Raw genomic sequence first — 7,025 nt, forward strand, 5'->3', positions numbered from 1 at the left:
CCTCTGTTTAGTGTTTGGGAGGCTCACCTGCTCCCGGGCACTAATCAGACAGCTATCCCTGCTTTCCGCCACACTCAGTCTGGCTGTCTTGTTTGCGCTATGCAACAAGTTACTCTTTGATTCCTGGTGCTATGCTTAGCTTCCCGTGCAATTGGAATTCTTTTTTGTGTTTATTGGAATCGTCTTGCCTTTTTGTGTTATGGACTAATTAATGGTGAATAAATAATTTTCCTACTTGCACACTACCTGCGGAGTTCCGTCTGCATCTTGGGGAAACGATCCGTGCATTAACATGTGACCCGTACGTGACATGGCCGGAACGTGTTCATGCAATTGCAACCTCGCATTTTTAAGATAAAACTATTATCATTGTTATAAGCAAACCAAAAATGTTAACATTTTTAACCAACTTCATCAGAACTTTTGCTCTATATTTGTGTTTTTATCTGGCTTATTGTATTGTTTTTATATGGATCCTTGCTATAATCCATCATTTTTGCACAACGTTTTGTGTTGTTCTGTTCATCAATGGGCATTGTCCCTTTAAATAGATAAACAAAAAAACAGCCAAACATTAGACTTATAAATTACTACTAGATCAGTAATTTCCGAGAGATATCGGACATGCTGAATTCTGAAACATGAGATGTTTCTTAATGAAGCATCTCGGCAACAAATTAACAATAACCAAAAACTTTCACCATTTTGTACAATATTCACGTAAAACAATGCTAATACAATTTTAGATTTTGCATTTGTATGTGTAAAAAAACCTGTACTATTCAAATGGACCTTTTTATATCTTTGAAATTCCAAAGACTTGTTTTATGACATATGCTGATATGTTTTACTTTATTTGTCCATCTGTGTCCAGTTCTTTGTCATTTTACCTTTATACATCACAACGTTTTTGCATTCCTATTGATCAATACCTACATACAGTACATACCAGGGGTGTCAAACGTACGGCCCGCGAACGGGTTTTATCCGGCACGTGAGATGAGTTTGCTAAGGTTGAAAATGAGCCGGAATTTTTGAATGAAAGAACCTGTTGTTCTAAATGTGTCCACTAGATGTCGCAATAGCAATTATTTGTATCTTTATAAATGATACTACATGTTAAACAAATAAACCACATGATGTTAGTGCACCGGTTGAGGAAAATGAACAAACAACATAAATATTAGATTTTGATATTATTTTTTTTATCTTAAAAGATTGAAAATGAACACCAATGAGTTGACTGATGAACATTATCACATAAGTATTAATAACGACAAATAAAGATAGAATACTATTAACAGCAACATGTATGTGTGAATAAAAAAATCCCAAAACAATAATATGATTTGTGAATTTTCAGAATGTGCTTGTTCTATTTTTAAACAAAGAAAACAATCTGAAGTTGTCTTTATTTTTAAGTTATTGTGCCGTGATTGTACTTGGGAGTAAATATTTCTCCATATGGCCCCCGATCTAAAATGAGTTTGACAACCCTGGTATATACTGTATTCTCTAAGAATATTTCGAAAAGTACCTTGGAGTGATTTTCTTTCATGACATGAGTGTGTAGATTGTGAAAGTGTAAGAGGGGCCATATACTACTGATTACAACGGGCCAGCCGGTTGTGAGTTCGCAACAACAGAAGGGCTCATTGGTCCTTCACCCACATAATGTGTCATAAAAAAGGGCAAAACTCATATATCTTAATGTACAATAATGCAGTTATGTCATTCATCAGCTGTAGCATGCAGTGACATCATGCACCAGGTATGCATGCTCAGGCATGCCAAATTAGACAGTAAAAATGTTTACTGTTTACTATTCATAGAAATGCCTGGCCAAGTGTAGATGTTTCTCAGCCCCATGCTGCTGAATAGGAATAGTTGACCTAGGTAACCAAGAGGAAGAGAAGCTTGTCTGAGTGCAGCCTATCTCTTGTGGACTAGGCATATGATTTCTGTGCACAGGGCCGTAACTAGGATTTGAAAAATACCCAGGTCAAAAAATGGTGGTCTGCTTTACTTAAATCAATAACGGAGCAGCATCTCCTCAATCGGAAACAACAACAAAGGCCTAAAAATGTGTCCCGTGAAAAACTGTCCGTCCGGAACTCTCTAATAACTAAAGTTCTATCAAGCTTGGACTTGGACTTCGCTTGTTTCTTCGACACAGAGGATATTTAGGATGAGCCAGACGTGAATGTAAGAACATCTTGATTTATTAACACTAACACAAACAAATTACAAAAAGGCAAACAAAGGGCGCGCACAATGGCGGAGGACAAATACTTGTCTACAAAAACAAATGACTAGAACAAAGGCTGTAAACAATAAACGTGAAACAAAAACACTTGCGCTGTGGCATGAATAACAAACCAAAAACTTACGTGGCATGGACAGAATAATAAACAGCGTGGCAAGGCATGATGGTAGATGGGTGATGTGGGAAGTTGCCAGGCCGACTACCTGAAACTCTGGCTTAAATGATAACTGTGATCATCACTAACAGGTGTGAGGGCTGAGGACAGGGGCATGACTTGAGGGCAAGGTGAAAATTAATGAGTTGGCATGGAGGCGAAAACAAACCAGGAAGTGCGAAAACAGAACTGAGTGTCCAAAAAACAAAACATAACATGACCAAACATGACAAAAACAAAACATGATCCATTGGCGTGACAAGTTCCTTGGGTATATAATGTAGACTGACGACAACGGTATGTTTTAGCTCTTTTCTGGCAAATTTACTGACTAAGTAAGAACTTTACACTACTTTATATTAGGTCTAAAAAAATCATGCTGAATCTACCTCAATTTTAAGTTAAGTTAATGTTAAAGTACCAATGATTGTCACACACACTAAGTGTAGTGAAATTTGTCCTCTGCATTTGACCCATCCCCTTGATCACCCCCTGGGAGGTGAGGGGAGCAGTGAGCAGCAGCGATGGCCTCATCCGGCGATCATTATGGTGATTTAACCCCCAATTCCAACCCTTGATGCTTAGTTCCAAGTAGGGAGGTAATGGGTCCCATTTTTATAGTCTTTGGTATGACTCGGCCGGGGTTTAAACTCACGACCTACCGATCTCAGGGCGGACACTCTAACCACAAAGCCACTGAGCTGGTTAGAGCAATTAATTATTATTATTACAATATATCATATATTATTTATATATAATAATGTATGATATACATGTTACACAATTTTAACATCATCAAAACATGAATTTGAAAACCGCACCAAAATAGTTACCATGGCTGGGTTTCGAGCCCAAGTCCTTCTACTTTGTCACCCAAGTACTAATGACACCTGCCTCGAAGCCATCGGAAATGACTATAGAAGATGTGTACCGTATTTTCCGGACCGTAGGGCGCACCGGATTACAAGGCACATTAAAGGTGTCATATTATTTTTTTTTTTTCTAAATGTAAAACACTTCCTTGTGGTCGACTTTACATAACATGTAACAATGGTTCTTTGGTCAAAATGTTGCATCGATGATGTTTTACAGATCATCTTCAAGCCGCTTTCTGATGGTCGTTTGAGGATTCAGGGTTCTGTGGGCGGTCTTATTTACGTGACTCACCTTCGGCAGCGTCTTCTCCCCATCATCTTTGTTGTAGCGGTGTAGCGTGCAAGGACGGGAGTGGAAGAAGTGTCAAAAGATGGAGCTAACTGTTTTAATGACATTCAGACTTTACTTCAATCAATAACGGAGCAGCATATCCTCATCCGTGGCTCACTAGTGCAATAACAACACAGAAAATGTGTTCCTGTGATAAATCGTCCGACCGGAACTCTCTAATAGTGTAAACTCACTAACAGCGCGTTCATGGTGAGTTTACTGACAGATATAAGTAAGAACTTTACACTACTTTATATTAGAAATGGCCACAGCGGAGGATGAATGTCCAATACCAAGAAGATAGAGAAAAAGAAGGAGCTTATCGACTACGACGTGAACTACAAAGGCGGATGCGCACAAATTTTCAGGACTTATGCAGATCCCAAATACAAATCAGCAGGTACCAGAAGGTAAGAAAAGTTGCTTTTGCATAATATTGCGAAACAAAATGCCAGATAATATGTCTTACCTTATACAAATACCATTATAATACTCGTATGTTGAAGCACAGAACAATCTGGTGCGGCTCATAGCTTACCAAAGTCGTACTAAAACATTTTGATAGATTTTTGAGGAACCATCCATCCATTTTCTACCGCTTGTCCTTTTCAGGGTCTCGGGGGGTGAAGGAATCTATCTCAGCTGCATGCAGGCGAAAGACGGGGTACACCCTGGACAAGTCGCCACCTCATCGCAGATTTTTTTTTTTGAGAACCGCGTGTAATAATAATAATGGATAATCCAGCCGAGATAGGCTCCAATTAGATCAAGGATTGCCATATAGGTGGTATTCTTCTTCCTGAAGCAATGATGAGTATATTTAGTTTATCCAAGTATCCACTTGGTCTATTGTATAAAACCCTCTCGAGTACCCTTGAGAATGTTGGTAGAATCGATATAGGTCGATCATTTTGCAAGTCGTTTTTTTCACCAGCTTTGTGAATTGCTGGAAAAATCAATGATTCAAGTGACAGGCTTGCAATCCTACAATAACTTGTTTGTGGATGAGAAGATGTGACAGCCACCGAAGCACATTGAGTTAAGCCAGACATAACACAATCCAGTGAAACGATTTAAGACAGCTGCCGTTACTGCCGGCAAACTGCCGCTGTCGAGATAAAAAACTCCATTGAATTAAAATCCGTCTTGGAGCACGCTCTGGGGTAACGTCACACGTCACTTGGCAACAGGCACCGCCATTTAAAGGCACACACAGACACATACACTTTGCTCTCATGAAACATCGCTCAACTGAATATGCCATTTTTTGTAATGCTTTTTTAAATTAATGCGTTAATATTTTCTCTAGTAAGTAATTATTTTTTTAAACAGTAATTCCATTAGTAGTTAAATTGTTTTTAGTAAAGTAACAAGTAACTATAATTAACTTTTTAAAATATATTTTCCAAACACTGCATATAAGACATACACTTTATTGCCAAAAGTATTTGGCCAACTGCCTTGACTTACATATGAACTTGAAGTGCCATCCAATTCCTAACTCATAGGATTCAATATGATGTCGGTCCACCTTTTGCAGCTATTACAGCTTCAACTCTTCTGGGAAGGCTGTCCACAAGGTTGCAGTGTGTGTTAATAGGAATTTTCCACCATTCTTCCAAAAGCGCATTGGTGAGGTCACACAGTGATGCTGGTTGAGAAGGCCTGGCTCTCAGTCTCCGTTCAAATTCATCCCAAAGGTGTTCTATCGGGTTTAGGTCAAGACTCTGTGCAGGCCTGTCAAGTTCATCAACACCGGACTCTGTCACCCATGTCTTTATAGACCTTGCTTTGTGCACTGGTGCACAGTCATGTATGAAGAGGATGGGGCCCACTCCAAACTTTCACCACACGGTTGGAGAATCCTGGATCATTCAAAGTTCCTTTTACTGGAACTAAGGGGCTAAGCCCAACTCCTGGAAAAACAACCCCGCACCATAATTGCCCCTCCAGCAAATTTCACACTCGGAACAATGCAGTCCAAAATGTACCGTTCTCCTGGCAACCTCCAAACCCACACTCGTCCATCATATTGTCAGATGGAAAAGCGTGATTCATCACTCTAGAGAACGCGTCTCCACTGCTCCAGAGTCCAGTGGCGACGTGCTTTACACCACTGCATCCCATGCTTTGCATTGGACTTGGTTATGCATGGCTTAGATGCAGCTGCTTGGCCATGGAAACCCATTCAATAAAGCTCTCTGCGTACTGTACGTGGGCTAATTGGAAGGTCACATGAAGTTTGGAGCTATGTAGCAACTGACTGTGCAGAAAGTCGGCGACCTCTTTGCGCTTCAGCATCCGCTGACCCCTCTCTGTCAGTTTACGTGGCCTACCATTTGTTGGCTGAGTTGCTGTTGTTCCCAAACTCTTCCATTTTCTTATAATAAAGCCGACTTTGGGATATTTAGGAGCGAGGAAATTTCACGATTGGATTTGTTGCACAGGTGGCATCCTATGACAGTTCCACGCTGGAAATCACTGAGCTCCTGAGAGCGACCCATTCTTTCACAAATGTTTGTAGAAACAGTCTCCATTACCAAAGTGCTTTATTTTATACACCTGGGCCAAGTGATTAGGACACCTGATTCTGATCATTTGGATGGGTGGCCAAATACTTTTGGCAATATAGTGTATAAACAGTGGCACCTCAATTTTCGAGTGTTTTGAGAGAGGAGCTGTCTCTCAGCTAATTGTCATGCTTTAAATTGCGAGTTGAGTTCCAAGAGTTTCGAACATGTTGGAAAGAGAAACTGGAAATTGTGATGTATCATGTTGTATGCTTGCATGTTCGAAATAAACTCAAACTCAAACTCAAACTCAAGCCTCCCCTCCATTAGTTGGTGTTGCAAATGTCACAGGAAACCCGATAAGATCGGCCCAAAACATCTGGTCTTACTTGTCGGCATTAGCTTTGAACTAGAAATCGACATAGCTTTGTTTTTCCAAGCATTGGAAGGAAGATTATAGCTCAAATGTTTCAAAATAATCCGTTTTAATGGTAGGTGGAATTTGCCTGGCTTCTTGGTCTACACATAAAACCAAGACCATCGTTATAAAAGACCACAGTCAATATTTTCAAGAGCACTACGATGAAACAAAACCATGTATAAAGGTCGACTTACAAAGAAAAGAGAGTTGTCATCCGTAAAAAAAATAATACAACACTATAAATCAGTGGATCAGATGAACCTGATGCTCTCCATCAGTTACCATACACCGTCTGCCAAGGGATGGAGCCAATGGGCATCACTTGTATCGCAAAAAAAAATCACGACTTCTTGGGCTTGCACTACTGCTGAAGTAAGAAATTTACAGACACGATTATTCATGCATGTCCCAGACTGACCCAGTTCAGTGGAGTTTTATTGCCACTTTTCAATTCCCTGTTGTCCATGT

Source organism: Nerophis ophidion, linkage group LG20 (assembly GCF_033978795.1).
Source record: "Nerophis ophidion isolate RoL-2023_Sa linkage group LG20, RoL_Noph_v1.0, whole genome shotgun sequence".
Classification (NCBI taxonomy): domain Eukaryota; kingdom Metazoa; phylum Chordata; class Actinopteri; order Syngnathiformes; family Syngnathidae; genus Nerophis; species Nerophis ophidion.